Genomic DNA, 27,246 nt, shown 5'->3' on the forward strand with positions numbered 1-27,246 from the left:
AAAACTTAGAAATAAAACCGCAGCTTTAAAAACGTTGTATTTATGTTTGCGGTCGCTTTTGAAGCGACCGCAAACATAAATACAACGTTATTGTGTTGGAAAACGCTGCGGTTTTTCTTTCCAAGTTTCTCAGGCTCCTCCGGCTCGGAGGAGCCTGAGAAACTCGGAAAGAAAAACTGCAGCGTTTTCCAACACAACCACATTGTGTCTGCCTGAATCTGCTTTTCCATTTGGGGCTCTCGGGCTCCGAGCCCGAGCGCCCCAAATGGAAAAGCAGATTCAGGCAGACACAACGCGGCATTGCGGAAAACAACCGCGTTGTGTCTGCCTGAATCTGCTTTCCCATTTGGGGCTCTCGGGCTCCAGGGGGAGCCCGAGAGCCCCAAATGGAAAAGCAGATTCAGGCAGACACAACGCGGCATTGAGGAAAACAACCGCGTTGTGTCTGCCTGAATCTGCTTTCCCATTTGGGGCTCTCGGGCTCCCCACGGGGAGCCCGAGCGCCCCAAATGGGAAATCAGCTGCAGGTAGAAACACTACGCGGCATGTAAACATAACCGCGTGTGTTTCTGCCTGCTGTGGCTTTCACTTTGGGTCTCGGGTGCTCCCCTGGGAGCACCGGAGACCCAAAGTGATAGCCACAGCAGGCAGAAACAACGCAGTTGTGTTGGAAAACGCTGCAGTTTTTCTTTCCAAGTTTCTCAGGCTCCTCCGAGCCGGAGGAGCCTGAGAAACTTGGAAAGAAAAACCGCAGCGTTTTCCAACACAATAACGTTGTATTTATGTTTGCGGTCGCTTCAAAAGCGACTGCAAACATAAATACAACGTTTCTAAAGCTGCGGTTTTATTTCTAAGTTTTCCGGGCTCCTCCAGCAGCTAGTGCTTATTTTTTGTAAAAAATATAAATAGCACTTACCGAGACTCGGCTGCAGCTTTCCTGCTCTGGTCTCCGGTCCGCGTCCTCCGAGTCCCGGCACTAATGAAGGCAAAGCCACCCAGCGGTAGACTTTGTTTACTACAGCTGGCTGGCTTTTCCTTCATTAGTGCCGCAAAAGCAAAAGCCAGCACAGGAGGGCCTCCATTTCACAAAATGGCTGCGCCCCAGTGCTTGCTTTTTCGAATTTTGAGCTTGAATAGCTCAAAATTTTACATAGGAAGTTTTAAAACGGAGGATGCTAGTATTTTTTTTTTATGTGGCCTATCTATTTTTTAAATAAAATTTTTTACTAGACCATCCCTTTAAGGAGGGGTAAGATCCAGGATTCTTTTAGTGACATGGGGACTGAGCCAGAGGCAAGGGAGGTGTTGATGATGGCAGTGATTAGCACGCATAGGAGGTCGGCGCAGTCTTTGAGTGGTGCAGAACTGGTGTCTCCTGCATCGGGAGGGTTTGAGGCCTTTTAGGATGTTAGTGATGTTGCTTCGGTGACTGAGGGGAATATTGAGCTGGATTTTGTTTTGTAGTAGAGTGATTTTGCCTAGAAGAGCATTCTGCTGGACGTTGTAACACCAGGCGTCGTCTTTGATGACCATGGGTGGGGGACACACAAGCGATTCCAGTTTGCGTAGTATATTGAAAGGTTTGCAGGACCAGTTTGGTAGGCCTAGTGATGATGTTTTCTATTTGCACCGTGTGGCTCTCTGTTGACTGTAAAGGGTTCAGGAATATTGGTTCAGATAGATTTGTGCGTTCTCTTGGGTGTTATGGTCAAGTTTTCTTGTATTGGATGATTTGCGGAGTAGCTGGTTCCGATGCTACTGCTTGTTTCGTTGAGAAGTGAGGTTGAGGAGATTTCATCATAGATTGTTTGTTTGAACGTCGGTTAGATTGCCCATTGATCTGTCTGAAATTTCTTCGCACGAGATTGTGTAGCTAGCAGAGTGATTTGGTTGGTATTCGTCCATGACTATTAAACTTGAGTCATTTGATTGCCTTTTCGTTTTCGTTTTTTCCTGTGTAGGTGGGTCCTCATGCGTTGTTAAATTGAGTAGATCTTCTAATGCTGAGCTTTGATCCTTGAGTGTTAGCGCAGTTGCAGTTACTGGTTTTTTGATTAGATTTTGTGCTGATGGGTCCGGATGTTTCGTTATGAACTTCTTTGCTTGGTTTTTGGGTGTTTTTTCTGGGGCAAGCTTTGGTATTGACAGGTTTCGGAGGAATGCTCGTGATCCCGTTTGTTTTTGCGTTTGTTTGATGGGTTTCTTTGTCGTTTTTTTTTTTGCTGGAGCGAAGATCCCGAAGGTATCGTGGCCAATCATGTTTTTGGAGTCATTTGTCGGTTTTGTCTCTTTGCACGCATTTGATGGATTTGTTTTTTGGTTCGATGAGGACGTTAAGGGTTTGCTTGGTGTGGATCTAGCGTGATCAAGATTCAGTTTCTCCGGCATCATGCAAGTTGGTGTGCTTTCTTTTGGTTTGTTCTGCGGTAAGGGCACTTGTTGTTGTTGGTTTTTGAGTAAAATCATGAGTTCTTTTGTGAGTTGAATCTTTTCTTCCTCATCAACTCGTGCTACCTCGAAGTCTTTGTTGCCAGTTGCGAAACTGTTCTGCTTCAAAGTCTAGGCGTTTTCCAATTGTGTTTATGACATCTTCTGTATGTATGTGCTTGGTGTGGATCATTGCCAAGAGGGTGGCTTGGTCTCGTATGTTGTCTTTTATTGCTTCATGAAGTTTCAGGAAGGGTACCATGGATTGGGATACCACTGCCAGCAGCATGTTTTGTAGTTCTAACATTGATGTTGGAAGACTCTGATTTTGATTGTCGTCATTTGGAGAAAAGTGTTTTCCTGTGTGGCCAGATATTGGGGTTGGGTATTTTGTAGCGTTTTCTTGTCCCGGCGTATGAAAGGATTCTTCAACGTTGTACTCAAATTGAGTTGTTTTTGGTTCCTTTTTTATTTTGAGATGTAAAGGGTGTGGTGGTTCTCTGTGTGAGCTTTGTTTTTCGTGAGATTCACAGTTCTGTTGATTAGGATTTTTTGGTAGTGGCGTCGAAGTGCAGGGGGGAGTTGCCAAATGTTTTGGATCGCCGAAGATTTCTTTCCTTCTTTCTGCACTATTCATGATAGATTCTTTTTCAGTGATGTCTAGGGATAGACGGGCTGCTTTTTCTGTTTTTCTGTGTTCGAGGGTTGTTTGGCAGGTTCATTTAATAGTTTTTGAGTAGTGTGGGTTTGTAACCACTGTAATTTTGCCTGTTTCGCTTTTTCTTTTTTTGTCATTGCTGCCGTCGAGACTCCTGGGGTTTTTGTTCGGCTTGATTGTTTGGATGATTCTTCATTGTCAGTTTGGTTTTGGATGGTCGGTGATGTTTCTGATGGGAGGTTTGGCATTTTGTTTGGACTTGTCTCTAGTTGGGTCGTTAGCATCGTCCATTGACAATATAGACTGGATTTTTGCGAGAATCGGTTTTGCAGTTATCTCGCTCCGTTTGTTTGTGTCTTTTGTTTCAAATTGCATGTCTGATTGTTTATTAGCTCGGACGTTTCCATTGTCCTCTGTGTTGGTTTTGCAGGTTGATTGATTGGATTGGTTTTTTCTGTTGGCTGAGTTTCAGTTTGATCCCAGGTGTTTGGGATTTGTAAAACTTGAATGCTTGAGTTTCCTTGATTAGTTTGGGTGAGGTCTTTAGTTTGTTCGCATTCTGATTGTGGTGAGGGTTTGTTTAAACTTTCTGAGAGGATCTGTTCGATATCTTCAAGCTGTTTGTGTTTTTCGTTTGTTTTCTTGGATTTGTGGTTCTGAGGCATTTTGACTTGGTTGATTTTCAATGAGATGTTTGTTAGGGTTCTTCTTTTGCAATGCCTGTTCCATTGTTGTTTGAGAAGGGTCCGCGTGAAGCTTTCCTCTAAGCCTTGTATTTGGCCGCATGGGCTGTTTTTTTTTCGTCAAGGGGGACAGGTGGTTTCCTATTGTCTCTAGTACTTTTGCAAGTTTTGATGTTGGGAATGTCTCAATTTGCATCTCGGGGTGAGTGAGTATCTTAGTGCGATGCTAGAGAGGTTGTTGTTGATCAGGGTTTCCTTATTACAGCACCCGGGACAGGATCAATGGGGTATGGGCCCCCGCAGTCTCCTGTGCTCCGGTGGGTTCAAGATCAAGTGAGCGCTTTAGATGTAACAGTGCAGACCAGGGTGATGAACTGGATCGTCAGAGTTTCTTTGATGCAGCACCTAAGACAGGATTAAAGGGGAGCGAGCCCCTGCAGTCACCTGTCTTCTGGTTAGTTCAGGTGGTCGCTCGAGGGTATTTGCTATAGCACAAAGGTCTGGTTAGGATCAAAAAAGGGGGAAGAGCCCCTGCAGTTCCCTGTTTTTTTGGTAGTTTTCGTTGTAATTGTGATGTACTTTGATAGTGATGTTTTTGCTAGTACGGGGTATGGTGGGCAGGATCAAAGGGGAGAAAGCCCCTGCCGTCTCCTGCCTTATTTTAGTTTGTAAGGTTCTTAGTTCGGCACCCCAAGGACAGGGTAGGATCAAAGGGGAGCAAGCCCCTGCAGTCTCCTGTCTTCTGGTTAGTTCAAATGGTCGCTGGAGGGTATTTGCTGTAGCAGAAAAGTCTGGTCAAGATCAAAGGGGGAGAGCCCCTGCAGCCTCCTGTTTTTTGATAGTTTTCGTTGTTATTGTGGTGTACTTTCGATGATGATGTTTCGTTTGTACAGGGTAGGGTGGGCATGATCAAAGGGGGGGGAAAGCCCCTGCAGTCTCCTGTCTTGTGTTAGTTGCTAAAATGCTTAGTTCGGCACACCAAGTGGTATTGTTGACGGAGAAAGATCTCCTGTGCTGTAAGTATTTGTGATATTAGAGGAGAATGCTTCCTGTATTCTCTTATCTTGTGAAGGCTTGGGATATTCTTGTTGTAGCACAAGGAGAGTGATAAAGGCAGAGCAGTCTCTTGATTAGGTTGGAAAATTGATTTCTTTTGTTGTGAGGCGAGGCTCTCTGTGCGACACTTTTTGGAGAAGGTAGGTTTTTTTAAAAGAAATTTCCTGGAAGGTTCTTCATTGCACAGGATTGCAGTTTTCTCGACTTGTGAGAAGTTGTCTTGAGACTGGATGCAGTGCTGCTTGGTCGGAGACTAGGCAGTGTGTTAGATTGGGGTCTTTCAGCCACCCAATGGATTGCCACTAAATGGAGCTTTGGTGTTCTCCTCGCGAGTTGTGGATGGCAGAGCGCGCTCACTAGCAGCCTCAATGGGAAGCTTGGATGTAATCGGCCACGCGTCCTGTGTGGCTCGCGGGAGACCAGACGCCGTAAGTTGTGCAAGGGGGAGGGTGGGCGTGCAGGTGTTCAGGGCTTGTTGACGTCAGTCGCACATCGGCGATCAGACAGGGCCGCGGCTCGTCTGCGCACAGCTGGATCGATGAAGCCTGCGTGCGTGGACAGAAAGGCCGGGCTCCGAAAGCACGCAGGTAGGAGTTGGCGGGCGGGCGCGGGTTTCTTGGCTATTTCTTGTGCAAGCGAGAGAAATCCGAATGGGAGAAATAGGTTTGCAAGGACGATAGTTCGTCCTTGTTTGCGTCGGGGTGTTGGATCGGCCAAAGGGTGGCAGCAGGGGGCGGGCAGGACAGGCGTTGTGGTTCAGTGAGTGTGTTTCAGGGTGGGGGGGGGCAGGCAAGTAGAAGGGGGAGGTGTTGCCACTCACCACAGAGTAGAGGTTTCGTTAGTTGTTTGGAAATAGTCTCAGGGATTTCTCCTAGTGGAAGTCTCTTGTTCTTTTGGGGGTAAAGCGGAGCGGCGCCATGGAGCCTGCAGAGCCTAAAGACCCAAAGACTCTACAGCAGACTCCGGGGCCGCTCCGCGGCTTCCTGGGGATTTTAAAGTTCCTGTTAGCAGAAATAGAAAGAGGACTGGAAAAGTCTTCAAAGTTCCTGGAGCAAAGCAAATAGAGTCCTGCAGTATCAGTATCCAAAAGACTCTGCAGCAGACTCCCCGGGAGGTATATCAATGGAGAGGGCAGGGCCAGCGGCATCATGGAGCCAAGTTTCATTGATAGCTAAGATGCCTAGGTTGGTGACCTCAATGAGATTGAGAATGTCTGCATGAGCAGTAAGTGAGCATGCATTGATTAAGGCACATTGGATACTAGATGGAGGAGTGGGGATATAGTGGAGGGTGGTTAGGAGTGTTGGTGAGTTGAAGGCACATGATGGAAATGCACGGCACAGTGGTTTGAGAGCTCATGCGGTTGTTACGAGTGAGGAGGGAGGTAGGGGGGAAGCATGGCTGTGAGGTGCAAGTTGAGAGCTGTCTGAGGTGATCGGCTCCATTATGGGGCTGAGCGAGTGCAGTGGGAATCATGGTGTTGGTGGCTAGGAGAGCTATTGCCCGGTCTGCCCGGTCTGGGGCCGCAGTGGGTGTGGGTGGTTGTGTGATGCTGGTGGGGTTTGGGCAGAAGGGAGGAGTTAAGCACAGGGCTGGAGGAGCAGATGGAGGGAAGGAAGTATGTAAAGGTAAGGGGAATATAAGGGGCGCAGCTGAGTTGGAGAACTCCTCTCATACTTGGGTACATACTATCAACCATCCGCTTACTTGCTGTCTGGGACCAACAATGCTTTGACCGGCTAAGATGGGGTAGGCCATGGGGGAAATCCTGCACCATCCATTTTGTATCACTATTCAGGTGATTGTTAGTAGGCAGCTTGTTGTGTAGCTGGGTAGGCAACCTACTATGTAGGCTATGTTGGGCAGTGGGGGGGTGGTAGGGAGGCTAACGGCCAACATCAACAGGAACGGGTGGTGTTCTATGGCATCAAAGGGTGTGGGCAAACCGGATCTATTAATCCTAGAAGCTGGTATATGCAGGCAGTAAATCCGCTTGGTTTTGGGGTGGTTTATCGGCAGGCAGCTTGGATACATGCAGTTGGTGGAGTGAAGTATTTGGAGATTTCTGGTTACTGATTACTGGTGGGGGACATTATGGCTAATGGTGTTGTGTAGCAGCAGTGACATATTTTATTTATAGTAGCAGTGAGTGTGTGACAATGGTGGTGCAGACACAGGGCCGGGGGAGGGAAAAACTGAAGCACTGCCATATCGGAAGTGAGGACTAGCATTTTGTATTCCCTGTTGCAGTAGTGTAGCATAATGAAGATTTTGAAGGATTTCCCTTTTTCAAGCCTCAGTAGTGAAGCTGAGAACAGTGGCATTCATGTCGAATAGATAAGTTAAATGTTATCCAGCTGCAGACCCTTGGAGGACCAAGATTGGAATGCGAACGGCAGAGCGAGGATAGGGCTGCTGCCTTCCCGAACGACAAATCCATGGGAGTGCGGTTAGAGGTCTTGAGCTGCCAAGATGTTAGACTTAGATTTAGGATGCTGGTGCCTCCCCGCACCCTGCCAAGAAAATGCCCATCTAATTTGAACTACCAGGCAGCTAGGGAAGAGTATACAGAAATGCATAAGTATTAGATTGAGTAATGTGGTCATTGAGAAATCGGGGTGGGGGGTATAACCCAGGCGACCAACAGATAAGGGGGTAGGGGAGCGAGGATCAGAACATCCCATGATTTGTGATACGAAAAGCAAGTAGTGATGCCAACAAATTAGTTAATTGATGGGTGGGGCATTGCTGGGGCACCTGCTTGCCTGGTATCAAGAAGAGCGTATTGCTATTACAAAGGGCCAATTTGACCTTTGAGTTGCCCACTGAGCTCATGCTAATAACCAGGTGCACACCATGTGACTTGGCCGATGGGGTGGGTACCATCCAGGTAACTCGCCAGCTGAAACCAGGGGACGGTAACTATCAGGCTAGAAACTAAGCAAAGGTTCTGAGTTGGTATATAGGGGCACAATTTCACCTGCCGGAGGCCTGGGCCTTTCCCGTAGAAGGCAAGGTGGACCACGCACAAAGCCTTAAATTTAATAAGCTTTGCCACCGGGAGCCAATGCAGTTTTCCCCGAATCGCTGTGATGGAACAGAACCGAGAAGCACCTACTGCCGGTCGGGCTGCTGAGTTTTGCAACACTTGCAGCTGCTGAAGAAGGTACGCTGGCTGAGCTAGGTAAAGAGCATTGCAGTAATCTGGAAAACCTGCAGTGAGAGAGGATACAACCAAAGAGCAAAGATGAGAAGGAAGATAGGGAAACACTTTCCGAAGGATACAGAGTTTAAAGTGAACTGACAGACAGACCGCGCTGACCTGACTCTGCATAGATAGGGACTCAGAGAGCTTAACCCCTAGGTTCTTCACCACCACAGAGGACCAAGTTCAGATGGCCAAAATGCCATAGACTATCGCGCAGGAGCCAAAAATGGACCTACGATTAGCGCCTCCGTCTTCTTGCCATTAAGGCAATGACAGTTTTTACCCATCCAAAGATGGAAAGCCAACAGGCAAGAGCCGCAGCGTTCCGCCGAGGCAGGATGGCATAGGTCTAGTCTCACCAGGATCTGTGTCATCAGCATAAGAAAAACACTGAAACCCAAGAGTGAATCCGCTTGACAAGTGGCTGAATATATAAATTGAAAAGGAGAGGGGAAAGAGCAGAACCCTGAGGCACCCCACAGGTGAGTGGCTTCTCAATCGAAACAAACGGAAGAAGTGAAAGGGACTTGGAATGACCAGTTAGAAAAGACCCACACCAATCCAGGACTGAGCCCGAGACCCCCGCCGCGCACAGCCATTCCAGCAAGATGCCATGGACCTTCTGATACTTGTTCCTTTTTGTATACAAAATAAACCCTGTTTGCCTTGCAAAGCCGTGCACCAAGCCGTTAAGCTTGGAGGAGTGTTTTTATTGTCTGGTTGTGTGGAGGTCTCGCCTTACAATGGTTTTTATTTAAATGTGATTCTTTTAGCCTAACATAGCCATCTATCCAAAGCTCTAATCAATCAGACTGATTTTGCTCTGTTTTGGCACCAGTAGTGTAAAGTATAACAGTTGGCAGGCTTTTTAAACTCTCCAATTTTTGAAGATAAGGCACAGTGAAATAAAATGATTTGCATAGGCTCACACACTTCGGTTAAGCATTGAAGATGGGATTGTAACCTGCATTGCAATTCATGCACTTGCCCACATATCTTCTGAGTTCCTGTTGGTCGACATATTTAAGTTTTGGATTTCAGGAATACATTCTGTTTAGTTTATTGTAAAGTACACCAATCACTTGTAAAGGAACCAGGTGAATCTATGCATCCATAAAGAACCCTGTTTAGCCAAGTATCATTCCAACTTAATTTTACAAATTCTGAATGGAATCCTAAAAGTTTCAGAAGGCAAGGCTGAAATATCTCTTTTAAACCACTTTTCTTTCAAATACAAAATGGAATACATTTTGTGATAGTAGCCCAAAAGTAATTGTTTGACACAACGTAAAGCTTCTTATAAGCATGGTGTTAAAGACGTTTGAATATCAAGCTAAATTTAAACCCTTTCTGTCAAACGAGAAGCCATCATTGGTATAAACTAGGCTTAAAAGTGAAGTTTGTTTTGTTGCTGTCTGTCATTGCCCAGCAAGAAGTGCCATTTTTTGTTAGTTAAATGGATTGGTGGTTTGTGGGCTTTCAGGCTGTCTTCTATCACTCTTGAAAATGTTATACAACGAGGCAGGGAAGTGATGTGTTTTTTGATGTATTTCTTGCTCTGCATCTGATGGTCACTGTATATCTTTGCTGCTCCGTGCCTTCCTTTGTGATTCTGTGTGTTTCTATCTGGTTGATTGTGGCTCTTTTGAGTGTTTCACTCAACATCTGATTATTTCTATTTATTTCAGTCCCTGGTGCTGTCTCTGCTCTGCCTTTTTTCATCTGTGTGGTAGCAGTTGTCATTCCTTTTTAGTTGCAGCTGTTAGTTGCTGCTATAAGTGTTGCATATAATCCAATACAATTGTCATCGGAAATGAAGATAGGGGAGAGAGAGATGAGATGTTAGGAGCGACACATAGTAGATGACAGAGGGACTCCAATGAAGGGAAAAGCATGAGTGTACAATGGAATACTGAGAACAGAGCTCAAGAGACGGTAGAAGGAAGGATGCAGTATAAATAAACCTGTGGGATGGCATGTCATAGAAATGCATGCAAATTCTACAGGATATTTGGCAGAGGCACAGAAAAAGTGGTGAAACTGCAAGGTGGATGAGTGATGCAGAGATCTGAGCAGCAAAATGGTATTTGCACAGCTGAGCCATGTACGAATGAAACCAAATGGTGTACTTTTTTCGCCAGCACAGTGCTGATTACAATATGTATGTCTGCTTTGCTGTTATCCCAGCTTGATCGTGAGCCTCAATGTTTGGTGACATAAGCGACTTGGTAGCAGATGTTTTGGAGGTTGACTAGAGCAGCGTGGCTGCAGAGACGACTGAATACAATAGGGGGAGTTACTGTACTGTACGCATGACTACTGGCAATGCAGGTCTGTGTCCACCGTAGTTGTTCTGGTAGTCACCTCCTGCATCCTATTAGCTCCTCTTCCGTAATCCCTATGGCCCCCAAACAGTAAATGTGGACACCAGCCTCTCATCTGCCATGATGAACCCGTATAGCCAAGCCACTACTGGATGAAGTGCCATTGTCCTTTCAGCTTTGTTGGAAGATAGAAGTGTGTTAAGTATCATCACTATCATGGTATACAAACTAATGTATTCATTTTTGCCTCCACAGGTTCCACATCCCAGGTTCCAAATACCATATGTTTATTGACCATCAAAGAGATGGCAGTGTTGCAAATTCAAGCTGCACCCAATCTAAGTACAATTTCTTTAACACTTTACCTCACTTAAATTACTTAAATGCCCCATGCAGCTGCAGAGTGAAAAACATGTCTTTATTTGTGTTTCCTGTAGGTTAAATAGAAGACCAGCCAGCAAAGGACACTCTTGTTGACCCTCACATCTTTGGTATGTTTAAAATAATGTATCTTTACCCCTATAACAGGGGCATTACAATTAAACTTGGATTTAGGGGCACATGTAATTGTACCACTGTTCTGTGCACTGATAGACAGTCACTCATCCACAGATTCACACATGCCAGGGCAGGAGAAGTAGATTGGTGCGATGGCACTGTTTTTGTGTCTGCATGTGCACTGTGTGGTTTGTGTACATTTATTTGTTCATGTCTGTGTCGTATTTGGTCATGTATGTATTATCTGCTTTTCTTAGAGGTCAGTCTGTGTGTTTGTGTACATCTCTAGTACCATTCAAATGATTATTTGCTGGCATCATTGATATGATGTGGCATTATTAATGCGCTTGTACACAAGTGTTTCTAGGCACCAGAAGACAGGGGGGGGGAGACATAGAGAGGACAAGACAAGCGATCCTACTAAGCCTTGTCATTCGTATCGGGTAAGTGCGATGATAGAAGTGCAAGGGGAAGGAAATTGGGGAAGTACAAGATGGAGGAAAATGGGGAAGTGTGATCAGGGCATCATGGCTCTGAGGAAGTGTAGCCAGGGTAGCGCAGCTCTAGGTAAGTGCAAGGAGGAAGGGGGCTGTAGGGGTAACAGTTACAGCCCCAAAGTGCGTGGTAGGCCAGGAGGCAGTGCACAGAAGACTGGTGGTGGAGAAGCCTGGTACCCTTTGAGGCTCTGAGGGAACCAAGCAATCAGTCGGCGCAGCAGACAGTAAGTTAGCAAGGGAGCAAGAGAGGGAAGGCAGAGGAGAAAAGATGGCTTTGAGCTGCTTCTGGAACTTCAGGTGGTCCGGCTCAAGTTTGAGAGGGGCAGGGAGGCCTTTCCAGAAGGAGGCACCTGCAGAGGAGAGAGATCTAACCAACAATCTCTTCCTGGAGAAGTGTCTGACCCTCTGAGTTAGTTAACAGAACCAAGAGCTCTAGAAAGAAGGTATTTCGGAAGAACGAGTTGGATATAGTGTGGGACCCGCCCCAGAAAGACTTGTGGACAATGTAGATGGTCTTGAACCTGATCCTTGCATCCACCTGTAGCCAGTGGAGAGATTCCAGGGCTGGAGAGATCCGTTCCCTGGGCTTAAGGCCTAGGGTAAGTCTTGCAGTCCTGTTCTGGATTAGTTACAGAGGGCAAAAAGTAAAGGTAGGCAGATTGAGAAAGAGGCTATTGCAGTAGTCCAGCCTGAAGAGAACCAGGACTCTGGAGACAGTGAGCTTCTAGGGGAAGTTGAGGAAAGGTAGAATACCTCTGAGGAGGTGAAGCTGGTAGTGGGCCTTTTTGGCAAGGTCCATGATGTGAGTAGAGAAGGAGAGAGTGGAGTCGAAGATGACGCCAAGTTTATTTGGCTCACAGGAAGGCGATGGTAGAGGGCCCAGGGAGGGCGGCTAGAGTGAGCGAGGGAAAGTGGGAGCAGGGGTCCCAATGAGAAGGATCTACGTCTTACTGGCATTAAGGCAAAGATTGTTGAAGGCGCACCAATCCTGAATCATGGATAGACAGTCAGGAATGAGTGAGGGAGGAGAGGAGGCTGAGGGAAGCCTGAAAGAGAGCTGAGTGACATTTGCATAACACAGTTAGAAGAGGAGGTAGAGATTAGGTAGGCCCAGGTTCACACAGAGTCTGTTGATCAGGGTAGTGGGATTGACCGGGTCGAAAGGAAAGGTCAAGGAGGACGAGGACAGAGGGAGAGCTGGAATCGAGGTTAGAAAGCAGATCTTCAGGTATTCAGTAGAGCAATTTCTGTGCCTCTGGATGCTCTGAAGCCAGACTGATGGTCATGGAGGCAACCAACAGATTCAGTGTGGACGGTAAACTGTGAGCTGGCCAGATTTTTCAGGAGTTTGCCCAAGAAACGAGTGATTGAAATGGGTGATAGTTTGCCCGAGAGGTAGAATCTGCAGAAAGATTTTTTAGGAGGGGGTGCACAAGGGAGTGCTTGAGGAGAGAGGGGAAAGATCAAGTGGCGAAAGAGTGATTACAGAAATCGGCCACGGCTGGAGCGAGGGTGGCAATGTGCTCCTTGATGGTTCTGGAGGAGCAGGGGCACACCTATTTCGATGACACTTTCATACATCTGACTTTTCTAGAGACATCATCGGATGTTGTCAGAGCCAAGGAGGAAAAAGGAAGAGGAGAGGGAGCGGCGGCCTGGGAGCGGTGGAGGAAAGCGAGGATAGGATGTCCTGAGTTTTAGTGGTGAAATGAAGAGCCAGAGCCATACAGAAGGCGTGGGAGGGAACAGGTGAGGCGGACACTGCAGTAGGACTGGCCAGCTCCTTGCAGATTTTAATGACCTCAGCTGTGGTGTTAGAGGCCGTAGAGATGCAGGCTTGGATATGGACCCTCTTCTTAGAAAGGACAGAGTCTGTATTGCCTTTGGAGCAGTCGGCTGGTCACTTTGTCAGAGGATGCACCCGAAGCCCTCAACTTCCTCTCAGCCACCCTGCACTTGTGTTTCAGGGTGGGGAGGTTGGAGTCGTACCAAGAGTTGCACGTGGAGGTAGGCTTCAGACGGATTCTCATGATTGGGCAAAGATGTCCACAGTGTTGGCAATAGAAAGATGCAGGTTAGAGAGGGCTGTGTCGGAGTGCGAGTCAGCCGCAGGAGTATGAGGAGCAGAGAAAGTAGAGGCAAAGGCGTCCACTGACACTTGATTGATGGGCCGAATCACCGAGAAGGTGCTGAGGTAGGCTTTGCTTGAGGGCGAAGAAGTTTCAGGTGAGAGGAGAGCAGAAAGTGGTCATTCTAAGAGAGAGGAGTAGTGAGAGGGTTAGAGAGGGGGATGTCTGAGGATATGAGAACATCCAATGTGTGTCCAGCAGAGTGTCGGACCAGAGGGAAGAATAGAAAGCGAGAGAGGATTAGATGCATTAATGTGGATGTTGAGGTCTCTGAGGAGGAGAAGTTGAGAGGTCGAGGCAACGAGGGACGAAGAGAGGTCAGTCTATTCTGAGAGGAAGAGGTTGACCTGGCCAGGTGGCCTGTAGATGGAGGCCACAGTCAGCGTGAGGTCAGGAGGGATAGAGAGCCTGCAGTCTAGGCATTAAATGGAGGTGTAGGCGTCTGTAGGAATGACAGAAGCAGGGACCTATTCCAGAAAGATCAGGGCCACTCCACCTCAGTGCCGTTGGTTCTGGGCTTGGAGAGGGTCTTGTAGCCCTCAGGGAGGAGAGTGTCAAAACCTGTGACACAGCTGGCCATGAACCATGTCTCAGTGAGAGCGAGGACATCCAGGTCAAGGTTTAGAGGAGGTGGCAGTTGTCAGAGGAATGTTTACCACCAGAGGAAGAGTTGAGAGTAGCTACGTAGAGCAGGTTGCCACATTTGAAAGACTTCCGGCGTGGGGTGCAGGAGTGGGGTACGCCCAGGAGAGGCGGTAGAAGAGCCAGAGAGTGGGTAGAGGCAATAGACGGAGGTGGCATATGGGCCAGAGATGTGTTAGGAGAGGCAGGAGAAGGGAGGAAGTTGATAAGACGTGGGGAGCACCTATCAAGAAGGAGATTGGGCTGAGAACCCTGGACCATGATGATACCATTTAGATAGACATTGATCATGATCTTGGAGGATTGGAAGAGGGCCAGTAGGACCTCCCACTGGGCGCCACTATTAATTGGAGAGAAGGAGAGAGAGAACAAGAGACCATATGAGGTTTCCATAAGTCTGGAGAGGGAACGACAAAAAGGATGTTGGTGAGTCTGTCTGGAGGAAGCGCTGATGTGGCTATCAGCTATAGGGAGGTCTGGGTTGGAGACCAGGATATTCCTCTGAACTTTTTCCTTCCAGACTTAGTGAAAGGGATGGGTTAGGATAGGAGATGGAGTAGCAGTTTGAGCAGATTAGAGAGAGATTGAGAGCACCATATAGCGGGCAAGGAGGAAAGAAGGGAGAGTAAGGGAGGAAAGGAAGCACAGCCCACAGCCGCGCACCACAGGAAGCACCAGGTTTCACACAGAAGGAGGCACACAGGAAGCAACACACAGGCAACACACCACAGGGGAACGCAGGAGCAGTGTGGATGGAGTACAGGGGCCGGACAGCGCACTGCAAAAACATCCAGATTCAACTTTCCTAGAAAGAGGGGAAAATACCTAGTTTCAACATAAACAGCAATGGTAATTGGTGATAATGTTGCTTACTTGGTATTTGTGTCAGGCTGTGCCAATTAAGCTACAGTTTGGTGTGGCACCAGGAACAAACAGTGTGAGGACAACAGCACAATGTGTGGCCCGAGCCTTGCAGAGAGTTTACCATGGCAACTGGTGAAGATGTGTATATGCGCACGGGTCACATGTAATGTAACAAAGAGTGGGGGAGGGAATGTGCACCAGATAGTCCAATGTTAGCAGCAGAATATGTATTTTACATTGTGGAAAGTGCAAAGCTTTGAACCATATGAAAAATGTCGGCATCATGGACAAGATTGACTGTTTCGTTCTCTTTTGTCCTTCTCAAATGTAATGCAGGAAGTGAAATTGCTGGGAGCTATTTATTTCATGCTTGTATATTCAAAGAGCCCAGTTAGCTTGACACCAAGCAATACTAGGAGCTACATTTGCCATAAAAATATACCTATGGGAAAATGACCCATTTTGGAATGTGTATAAAGGAGCATTATGACACGTATAAGACATTTAAAAGTATAATGCAGCATATTAATAAACTTTGTGTATAGCTTAAAATAAACTTTCCACAAATCAATCACACCATAATAAAAATAAAAAAACATTATCAAGCACAATTCCAATCACATTAACATTACAATGAGGCATATATAATCGACAATAGTTTGGATCTCAAATGAATATTACATTTATGGCAAGCCATGTACTAGCTGCTAGTTCTCCAGATATGTTTCCTGTATACTAGGTGACGCCAGATACCTTGGAGTTGCTCCTGCCCATCAGATATTTATTTTGATTAGTAGGAACATGTCCCCATGCACAATCTCATCAGAGATCGAAGTGGGCGGGAGCGGTGCTCCCATACTTTTTATTTTTAACTTTCATAGTTCCTATACTTTTATTTTAAAAAGAAACCATTCTGGAAAGGTTTCGTTTTAAAATAAAAGTGTAGGAAGAAGTTGAAGCTTGCACTTCAGTGCACTGCACTCCACATTCCCATAAATAGCAGGTGTGCTTGTTTGGGTGTTTGGATTGTGTGTGGGAGGGGGCGCAAGGATGGGGTTTGTTGGAAGCTGGGCAGAACAGCATGGAACATAGGTCCACTACTTCTTTTCGTACACTTCGACCACTGAATCTCATAAACTCATTGCAGGTAAAGATAGTCAGATGACTTGAGTTACAAGCCAGATTGCCTTTAACCCAGTCTGTGTTCCGAGAGTTACTTCTATGCCATTCCATCTTCACTGTAAGAGAGCTCGACAACTGCTAGTGTAAGGATGGGTTATTGGAAATAGATGAAATATAGTTGCCTGCCAGGATTTTCACCTACTGCGTTTTACAAGCATGAGTTGGGTTTCTGGAAATCTGATTAGGTCCGTTGGAACAGCAGCACCACACTGACCTATGTTGGGGATGGATTTTAATGCTAACCAGGATCGGTAATAAATAAATCCTCTTTAGGTTGTGATGGCTGTTCGAATTTGGGTATGCGTTTATTGGTAGTCGATTAAAAGTACAATTTGCACATCTTTCAATGAAGAATGTTTAATTTCTTGAAATGAAGGGGCTAAGGTGAGTTTGTTCGAAGGGTTAGATGTTTTTAGACGTCACAGGCATGCAAAGCAGTAATAAACAGCTATTGTAATACAAGGCTGCTCAATGTCTGACAATTCATAGGCATTTAGGCTTAGCGATGTAAAAACCACCACTGTCCCAAATTGTGACATTTTTAGACCAGCATTTAAAGCTTATTCTTGTGTGTGCCCTCCGTGTGCAATTCTCTCTCACCTCCAGCTTGGGATTCTCTGTTCTTCCTTCACTCCCTTAGATCCCAAGTAAATATCTGTCTCTAAGCAGTCTCACCCTATTCTAATGGCCATCTTCCTCCTTTCTTTGAATCAGAGGCACTGTGCAGGCGCTATCTCCAAGCGGTCTTCCACTCACTGCTAATGGTTAACCTAATTTCTTACAATCTGCCATGGAGGAGGCGCTCGCTATAAGCGGTCTGCCACTCTGTGCTAATGGTTGTCTTTCTCTCTCTATGCCTTTTTTCTATGTCTCAATTTTTCTCTTTCTCCCTCTCTTTTTCTTCCTGCCTTTTCATTATAAGCAGTAAGTCACAATTAGCTAATTGTCCTCGTTTTGCTTTTTTAAAATTTGAGTAATGCATGTCTATGTGGTCATTTGCACTATGTTAATTTCATACCAACATTCTCAAGGGGGATACAGGGCTTCACAAAGTGGCTAAGGGAGCCATAGATCTATGATAAGGGCACAGAGAAGTAAGACCTTCACAATGGGGAGTCAAACTTTACAAAGTGGATATAGGGAACACATTGTTGTCGACACCTGGTTCTGAAGGAGTAAGTGATATGCCTCAATAAACTGGAGAATTAGCAGACTTTGGGCCTCATTACGAGGCTGGCGATAAGGGGTTAACGGCGCTGGTAAGGATGCCGGTGCCGTTAACCCATTACCGCCGCATTATGAGGTCCCTTAGTGGGTCCCACTAAGGCCAGCTGGTAAAACCAGCCGTCCTTAGTGGGAGCCATTAAGGGACCAGGGAGCTAATAACAGGCCCGTTATTAGCTCCCTCCCCATTCCCATTGAACCCTATGGGGCATCGAATGGGGATGAGTATTTTGAATGGGGATTTACCAGGTCCTCCAATGTTGGAATGACCCGGTAAGTCCCCATTCAAGGAACCCGGACACTAGTTTGGAGGCAGCCATGGCGCTAATAGCACATGGCTACCTCCAAACTCGTAATGACCCCCATTATGTTTAAGTGCCCCACTTGACAAAACTCTGATCCTGGCCAAATCACTATCTCTAATGCCTTTTATGCCCCAAATGATGTTGCTTCGCAACAGGAAATATTCTTCAGAAAACTATTGAATACTCTACACTTTAAGACTCAAGATGAAATGTTTAGTTATTTTTGCTTTGTAAGTGGTTAATATTACTATTTTATGAACTCTGTCAAGTAATCAGTGACTGATGTAGAAGCTAAGATGATGATATTGGTGCTGCAGCAGGGAATTGGCAGAGCAGATGCGTCTAACTGCCCATAGGTTTGTTTCTATATTTCTAATGACCACATTCAACATGTCCCAATACCTGGAAGGCTTAATTTGTACAACTACTTGACCACAGTCACACACATTGTAATTGCCATTATTCAGTTTTAAATGCATGTGCCTTTGTAAGTTGCTTGGTTTTTAGTTAGATTTCCCTACTCCAATCAAAGGATGTGAAATCATGTTGGATACTGTCTGGGATTAGAATTGTGATTTTGATGAAACCTTTGGCGAGAGCTGGTGCTCTGTAGGGTTGAGGTACACACCAGTATTTTAGCAGGCTTGGAGAAGCACATGCTGGACTTCTCTAAATATAGGACCTTGTTTTTCAAAATGCTTTTGTTGTGGGTTTCCAATATAGCATACATTAGCTTCACCTATAGTTCTCTTCTATGTGCTGTAGTCCCTCATCTGGCTTCATCAGTGTTTTCTTTATTAAATTTGCCAGTGGCCACTATATGCCTAATGGTCAACATACAACAGTTTCTTTAACTTTAAAACCCACTAACCTATTGGTTCACATAGCTGTAAACATGATTTGTAGCTGTTGCTTACATTAATTTGCCCTATGAAAGTTTTTTTTTTTTGGTGCTCTGGCACACTGAGGACATTTATGACATTTGAGCGACTGGTGAATTTAGATTAAAGAAAGACCAGTAAAGAGCCATAACTGAAGGATTAACCAACAATTCATAAGACATGTAGGTGATGTAGGTGTGGTGTAACAAGAGTCTAGTGCCGTAGATAAAACATTTACTGGTTACAAGGGGTCGAAATTAGGATTTCTTGACCAGGAGCAAAATTCAGATCCTGTGTATCAGGCATCACCAATTAGGCAGGAGCTACAATATTGGAACCAGGAGCAAGTGCATAGAGCACAGCAAAGGTAACCTTTTGCATAAGATGCAAACTCTACTTTTTGTCCATTCATACATTATCCAATATGCTTTAAATGCCTCTTAAGTGTGTCCATGATTCTCTTTTATACACATACCCAAACCTACCCAGTTAATATTACACAACTGTGTTTGTATAGCACCACTTCCCTGGCAGCTCTTGGTTTCGACGTAACCAGGCTCTACTAGGCTATAACCAGGAGCTAAATGGCTCCTAGCAATTCCAAACTCTGCTATTGTTTTGCATGTTTTTGTATCGATCTACATCTTATGTGATGTCTGCAGTGTAATGTTGGAATGCAATCACATGGTGGAGAGGCTTTAAATATTTGTATACTCTTTTTTTTTTTTCTTTTTTTTTTCTTTTTTTTTTAGCCAGTGATGCACAATTTTGTTTTCTTCAAATCATATGTACCTTTTGTAAGTCACTGCAGAGAGGGGAGAACTACTGCAGTAGGTTCCAGGTCTGTATTTACGAGGTTTTGTTAATAAACTCCTAAAACACAACCTTTAAAACATTGCGTTTTAAGGGCTATACAACATTACTATTTAATAAAGTGAATGTACACTCAAAAGACTGAACTGAACACTATTTGCAAAGGTTTACAAACATTGTAAATTCTGTAAACCAAATGTTTACTAATAATGACACCTTTGAAGTGTATACTGGGTTTACAAATAATAGTAAATGTTGTAAACCAAATGTTTACTAATGTTGACAAATATGAGGTGTACACTAGGTTTGCAAAGGTTTACAAATAATGTTCAATTGTGCATGAAACATTAAGTATACGTTAGGTTTACAAAGTATGCATGATTTGTAAACCATTGCAAATTTACAGGCCGATTCATGGAATTAATGTGCGCGGAAAAAACGGCGCACGCGTGCGAAACCGTGCGATTCGCAGTGAAATAGCGAAAATCGCAGTGAAAGTGCGATCATCGCACAGAAAACATTGCACATCTATTCATGGAAGTCCATGCACGCGCAAAATGTGGGATGTGCGCTGAACAAGTGCGTGGCGCACGCTGACGCACAGGTCATCGAACGCCGTGCGATAAGGCCACAGCGAATTCGCACATAGCGTGGCGCACATAACAAAAGTAGGCGTAACACCGGGCATCACACGCAGAATGGGGAACTCGTGAAAATGTGGGCGTCACGGGGGAAGTACAGGAGGCAAGTGCGCAGAACGCCCACACGCTCACCTACAACACGTATTCATGGAATCGAATAGGGAAAAACAGCGCACGGCCAAAGACGCGTGCAGGCCAATACATGTCCGCCACACGAAAGCAGGCGGTAGCGTCCCTGCACAGGAAAAAAATGTGCTCCAAAGTTCTACATGCGCGAGAAGGCCCACATGCGATCGGGCCTGGGGGAGCGTGTGCGTGTAGCTCAGAGGTGCGCCAGAAGTCTCACACGCGATCGGGCCTGGGGGAGCGTGTGCGTGTATTTCAGAGGTGCGCGTGAAGTTCCACACGCGATTGGCCTGGGCGCATGTATTTCAGAGGTGCGCGAGAAGTTCCACACGCGATTGGCCTGGGCGCATGTATTTCAGAGGTGCGCGAGAAGTTCCACACGCGAATGGGCCTGGGGGAGCGTGTGCGTGTATTTCAGAGGTGCGCGTGAAGTTCCACACGCGATTGGCCTGGGCGCGTGTATTTCAGAGGTGCACGAGAAGTTCCACACACGATTGGCCTGGGCGCGTGTATTTCAGGGGTGTGCGAGAAGTTCCACACGCGAATGGCCTGGGCACGTGTATTTCAGGGGTGCGCGAGAAGTTCCACACGCGATTGGCCTGGGGCATGTATTTCAGGGGCTCGTGGGTGGTTTTACACGCGATCGGGCCTGGGGGAGCAGGGTACCACTCACCTTCTGTCTTGCGTGTAGAAGAACGTGTAGCCAACACCCACCCACTGTGAAGTAATAGCCCCAACGACCTGCAAGACACACGCACCGCACCCCACGAAAAGCAACGCCCGTGCGTGATACGTCACAGACACGCATACGCGCTAAGGGCCTTTGGTCCAATGGAATCGCGTATGCATGCTGACGCGCTTACGTGCTAAGGGCCTTTCCTCAATTCACACGCTGACATGCAGAATTTTCACGTGCCAAATCACTCCGTATCAAGCTGGCCACGCGTAAGCACACGGAAGATTACGCTCCTGCCCAGAAGGCCGAACTACTGCCCCCCAGAGCCCCGAGCATGCTCCCACCTGCCATCTGCTGCTGCCTGACTGCCTGCTGCCCACGTGCCCTGCCATTTGCTGCCTGCACATCAGCCAGGGGTGCTGTTGCTGTGACCACCCCTGCTGGAACCGAAGACTCCCGACTGGGATTCCATCGCTCCACAGCCCAGCCCCAGGACCCAGTTGCCCACCCACTCCTGCCTCTGGGGTTGTCATGTCGGGCACTGCAACATCTGGCACCACTGACAACCCCCGGCCAGAGAGGCAGAGGGGCACCAGCTTCAGTGCCACCGAAGTTGGTGTCCTGGTGGAGCAAGTCCTGGGGCAGTATGATGCCCTCTTCGGAAGTTCCCGCGCCGTCAAGGAAGGACGGACCTGGATCTGGACTGACATCGTGACTGCCATCAACGTGGAGGGGGTGGCAGTCCGCGACTTCCAACATGTCAAGAAGCGCTGGGAGGACTTCAGGTTCAGGACCCTGAACAAAGCCCGGGCCTCTTGAAGGCAGCGGATGCCAAGGGGCACCGGGGCCACTTGTCAGAAGTACAGATGAGGGTCCTGGAACGCATATCCCCAGCGCTCCACGGCCAGGTCTTTGAGAGGCAGACCCGTCCGGAGTCGAGCGGTAAGTGTACATGCATCCTGATTGTGAGCTCTGCGTGTGGTGATGTTTCAGTAGTGTGCAGGTTGCACATCTGTTAGTATGGGTGCGGGTGTACAGGGCCGTGGGGCTAACACATGCGAGGGCTGTAATGTGTGAGACATGGATGGTGCTTGTGTGTGTGTAGGCTTGCATGCCAGATGCAGTTGTGTGGGCACACATGTTTGGATGAATGTGTATGTAAGTAGACATGTCACGCATGTATGTTGTTTTCAGCTGCATGTATCAGCACTGTGTACATGTGCATTTGTCTGTATTTGACAAGGGTGCAACAGTGATGCAACATGGATGCGTGTGACAGCGGGATGTGGAAGCCTGATTGGTAGATGTGACATGGATGCCCATCTGTACACTGCGACACTTGGCAGAGGTGTACACATGCATGCAAGTGTGGTGGTGTGTGTACATGTGTGGTGCACTTCCTGTGTTGCATGTGATGTCTGGCTCAGCTTTGCCTGCTCATGCTGTTGTATGGGTATGGATGGTGCTGGCAGTTGCGATATGGCTGTGGTATGGCTCATGTGTGCGAGTTGAAATGACATGTGTGTTGGGGATTGTGATGGCATGTCTGAGGTTTGCCAATGCCACTCATGTACAACTGTCATGTGTGTATGTGTCCATTGTACAGTGCCCTGATGCCTGTGTTTTATTTCTCCCTGTCTGCAGCGTCAACTGATGAAGAGGGCGGAGAAGGTGCTGTGGAGCACAGCGGCGGGGATCCCACCGCCAGCCGGAGACGCAAGGCTCGGCTCCCCTCCCATGTTGCCATCTCGTCGGGGAGTGAGGAGTCCGGTGCCGCAGCTGCCGGGGGGAGGTCCAAGAGGCGGAGGTTGGAGTTGGACTCCTCGGCAGCAGAAGGGGCAGCTGGGACCCCACACGGCCCAACGGGGGACGATGGCACGGAGTCATCCAGGTTGGTGGGGGGGTTTGGTGGAGGAGGAGGCCATGCAAGCAACAGAGACGGGGTCTGGAGGTGGGGATCCCACTGGTGCTAGTGGTGCAGTGCAGGACCAGGGACAGGAGGCAGCACAGGCCGCCGCGGAGGTGCCTGTGTGCAAGCCTGTCCCTGATCCTGTCCCTGCATCATCTTGCACCAGCAGGGATGCCTAGGTCCAGACCCGTTTTCAGGCAGGGGATGAGCAAACGACAACTGGCCTTCCTCTGCCTGCGGACGTGGCTATCCGGGTCCGGGTTGAGCCTGTCCTGACTGGTGTGGCGTTGCATCAACGGGCCATGCGAGGTGAACTGCAGTCTTTTCATGAGGGGACTGCACGTCATCTCGAATGGCTCGTTGACCACGTCAGCCTGCTGGGACAAGTCACCCAGGCCAGATTCCTCCGTTTGATGGGGCTTGCTACGACCCCCTCCTCAACTGAACCCTCTACGCGCCAGTCGTCCTCCGTGCCATCTTCCCACCCATCAGTCATCTGGGTGCCCTGTGGAGCTGCCTCTGACGGTGCGGCCAGGCTGGTGGAGGAGGCATCCCTGCCACAGTCGGGAGTCGGACGTCCAGCAGCAGGGGTGGCCACATCAACGACTGCACCCCAGCCGGCGGAGGATGTCCAGGCAGCAGGAGGCAGTGCACGGGCAGAGGCACAGCAGCAGCAACGTGGTGGAAGCCATGAAGGCTCGGGCCGTCAACATCGGAGGGGCAGGCATCGACCGGAGGGCAGGAGGACCCAGGACAGAGAGTGTCTTCCGTGTGGCAGCGGTTGGGCCACGCCATAGATGCGGAGCGGCAGCGGGCGGAAGAGGCACGGCTCACAATGGTCAAGGCGGAGAACTCCATGCGGAGGGCCCTGAGGCGGGCCGAGTGCCTCGAGGCAATCCATAGGGGGTTGGAGGTGGACACGTCGACGGCCCTGCGTACCCTCGGAGCCATGGAGGAGGACCGCCTCCGGGACATTGAGCAGGAGTTCGATGATGCCCTGGGCCGGGACATCCAAAAGTGAGCCGTCCGACTAGCCCGCTGCCCTTGTACATAGTTATGTAGGTAGTTTTAGGTTTCCTTTTGTTTTTTTATTTATTTTGGACCTTTTGGACATTGGCCACATTTTTGTATATAGTTTATTTTATTAGTGTTGTTAGATAGGTTTCATTTATTTTGTTGCGATAATGGACCCTGGCTTGTTCGTCTGTACATAGTTCACTGTTGGATTTTATTTTTCTTTCACAATTTACCCATGGAGCAATGGCTTTCAATTATTATTTCCCATTGGATTTTCTTTTGTGGACAGTGACTTTGGACACCATTACTTTGGATTATGATTTTTGGTTTTGCTTTCTTTCACGGACATGCTTCTTTTCATTTTTGTACATTCCCATTTCTGTTTCTTTATTTTTGAATCTATTTATGTTTCCTTTATTACATATTTTTTTATCGAACTTCAATGTGTAGTATCATCTCATTGGTTTCATGCATATCATCATATGGGTTTTGAGATTCACTGACACCCATTGGGTGTATGTGAGGGACATGTGTTTGTTTCGAAACTTGCAATTGGTGTTCTGTCATGTAATTGCCATTTCTGAGTGGGTGGATGCAATACTCGGGTGGGTGTTTTGCATTTGGAGGCTGACCATAGGGACCAGGGATCTAGATTGTGATGACATGTTGGCTGGGGAACATGAGTTGGGGCCTGCTGGCAGGTGCCCCACAGTGCTGGGGGGTGGGGGTGGTGGGGAACATGAGTTGGACATGGGTGGGGGCCTGCTGGCAGGTGCCCCACAGTGCTGGGGGGGTGGGGGTGGTGGGGAACATGAGTTGGACATGGGTGGGGGCCTGCTGGCAGGTGCCCCGCAATGCTGGGGGTGGGGGTGCAAGGGGACATGAGTTGGTGATCATTAGTGCAAGGAGACATGTGCCTTTGCTGGGGGGCATGCCCATGTTGGTTGGGCTGCCTGCGGGACATAACCAGGGATGCAGGGTAGTTCCCTTTGGTGTGGGCTACCTGCAGGGGCCGTGGAGGGTGTACAGGGAACACCTGGGAGGACCCACACTGCCAAATCACATGTAGGACTCCCCGGCACCCCTGAAATACACGCACACGCTCCCCCCAGGCCAATCGCGTGTGGAACTTCTCGCGCACCTCGGAAATACACGCGCCCAGGCCAATCGCGTGTGGAACTTCTCGCGCACCCCTGAGATACACGCGCCCAGGCCAATCGCGTGTGGATCTTCTCGCTCACCTCTGATATACACGCACACGCTCCCCCAGGCCAGATCGCGTGTGGAACTTCTCGCGCACCCCTGAAATACCCGCACGCAGCCCAATCGCGTGTGAAACTTCTTGCGCACCTCTGAAATACACGCGCCCAGGCCAATCGCGTGTGGAACTTCTCGCGCACCCCTGAAATACACGCGCCCAGGCCAATCGCTTGTGGTACTTCTCGCGCACCCCTGGAATACACGCACCCAGGCCATTTGCGTGTAGAACTTCTCGCGCACCCCTGAAATACACGCACACGCTCCCCCAGGCCCGATCGCGTGTGAATCTTCTCGCACACGCGTGTTCCCGACACCCGTAATACGCGTTCCCCACTTTGCGTTTGCTGTTTGCCAGTCCGGTAAACTGGTACAGTGTTGGCGCAGCCCTTTGTGATGGTTTTGCGATCTTGATGGCTTTTCCTTGCGCGAGGGCGTTCTTGGGGGCGTAACTGGCGCTGCTGCAGGGTCGCTGCGCCACTCTGTGCCACGTCTGCTTTTGGAGGCGAGAATACATGAATACGCTGTGCGCGGAAATTGATTTTATCGCACGTGGCTGGCGCAGACATTCGCACGGGCACGCTGTGCGCCAGCCGTGTGCGACACTTTTGTGAGGAATTACATGAATCGGCCAGTTAGGGTTTACAAATCTCTGGAACATTAAGTCCAAATGGACTTGTATAACTACAAGGTTTACTTATGTGTAAACGCAATGTAAACCAAAGGTTGCATGAGAACATTTTTAGACTATTTGTGTGTGAAAGTGAAGGATGTGCATTGGCGGTTTTGCCACAGGAACAAGGTGGAAGAAATAGGCCATGCAGCTATTTTTCTTCTGCGCTGGACCCTGTAGTGCGTGCACTACCACGATGTTTGCGATCTGTCGCGGCGGCTGCTGCGTCAGTGAAACAAACGGAAGGGATGTTATTGGGGCAGACTTTAATTTTGATGGTGCCACATGCCATAGACGTTCTATTAAATAGGACACAGACGCAACACCTCACCTCTGCTAGATTGACAAGATATGTGATTATCTTGTTCACGCCCCATATCCAAATTATGAGGTGTAGCGCGTTGAATCCTGCAGAATTAAATCCACCAACCATAAAAGAAATTGGGAAGGATGAATCACCCCCCCACGATTGCTTAATGGTCACGGAGGAAGAAACGAAGGGGAGAGTTGATTTAAGTGATATCCCACAGAAAGAGCCAGATGGAGAGTTATTTTGTGACGGCTCACGTTTTAAACTACCAGATGGCACAACAACTGCCGCATATGCTATCACTACCTTAGAGAGCGTTGTAGAAAGCAAAAGAATTCCCTACAATTAGGCACAAGCCGCAGGGATAATAGCATTAACTAGAGCCTGCGAGATTTCTGAAAATTTGAATGTGAATATATATACTGATAGTCAGTATGCTTTTGGAGTGGTTCATAACTTTGGTTGACTCTGGGCTGAGAGAGGGTTTTTGACATCACATGGCGCCAGAATTCAACATGGCCCTTTGATTGTACGATTACTGTCTGCATTCACGCTTCCAAAGCGCCTAGCAATAGTGAAATGCGAGGCACACAAAAAGGTAACATGCAAAGTAGGAGAGGGAAACACGTTTGCAGACAGGATTGCGAAACAAACTGCCACTGATTTAGATACCAAAATGATGACGGTTCAGACTGAGGAAGTACCCTGTATGATAGAAAATGTAGTTGCCACTGTCAAAGAAATGCAGGCCGAAGCTACGGCCGATGAAATACAGGGGTGGGCAGAGGGATCTGCTAAGTTGGATTTGAGGGTTGTTGGGTGGACAAGGGAACTAGAAACTGGATGTTGCCAAATTCGTACATGACTGCAATGGTCACAATGGCTCATAGCCCTACGCACATCTGTGCGAAGAAAATAATACAGCACCTTTCTACAGTTTGCAGAATGTAAACATGAGAAAGAATGCATAGAGGTTGGTGCAGAACTGTATCACGTGTTTGCAACACAACGTAGGGAAGGGAACAGTGACTCCAACAGGGAGTTTTGGCCCGCCCTCTATGCCATTTGAGGTGATCCATTTTGATTTCATAGAGATTGAGAGGTGCCAAAACTTAAAATACGTCTTGGTGGTGATCTGTGCATTCAGTAAGTGGGTGGAGGCATATCCCTTGAAGGACTGCACAGCAATGAGCAAGGCAAAAGTAATGCTTAAGGAGTACTTTTCCAGATTTGGCTTGCCCCGTGT

Source organism: Ambystoma mexicanum, chromosome 4p (genome assembly GCF_040938575.1).
Source record: "Ambystoma mexicanum isolate Mex_15411 chromosome 4p, UKY_AmexF1_1, whole genome shotgun sequence".
Taxonomy (NCBI): domain Eukaryota; kingdom Metazoa; phylum Chordata; class Amphibia; order Caudata; family Ambystomatidae; genus Ambystoma; species Ambystoma mexicanum.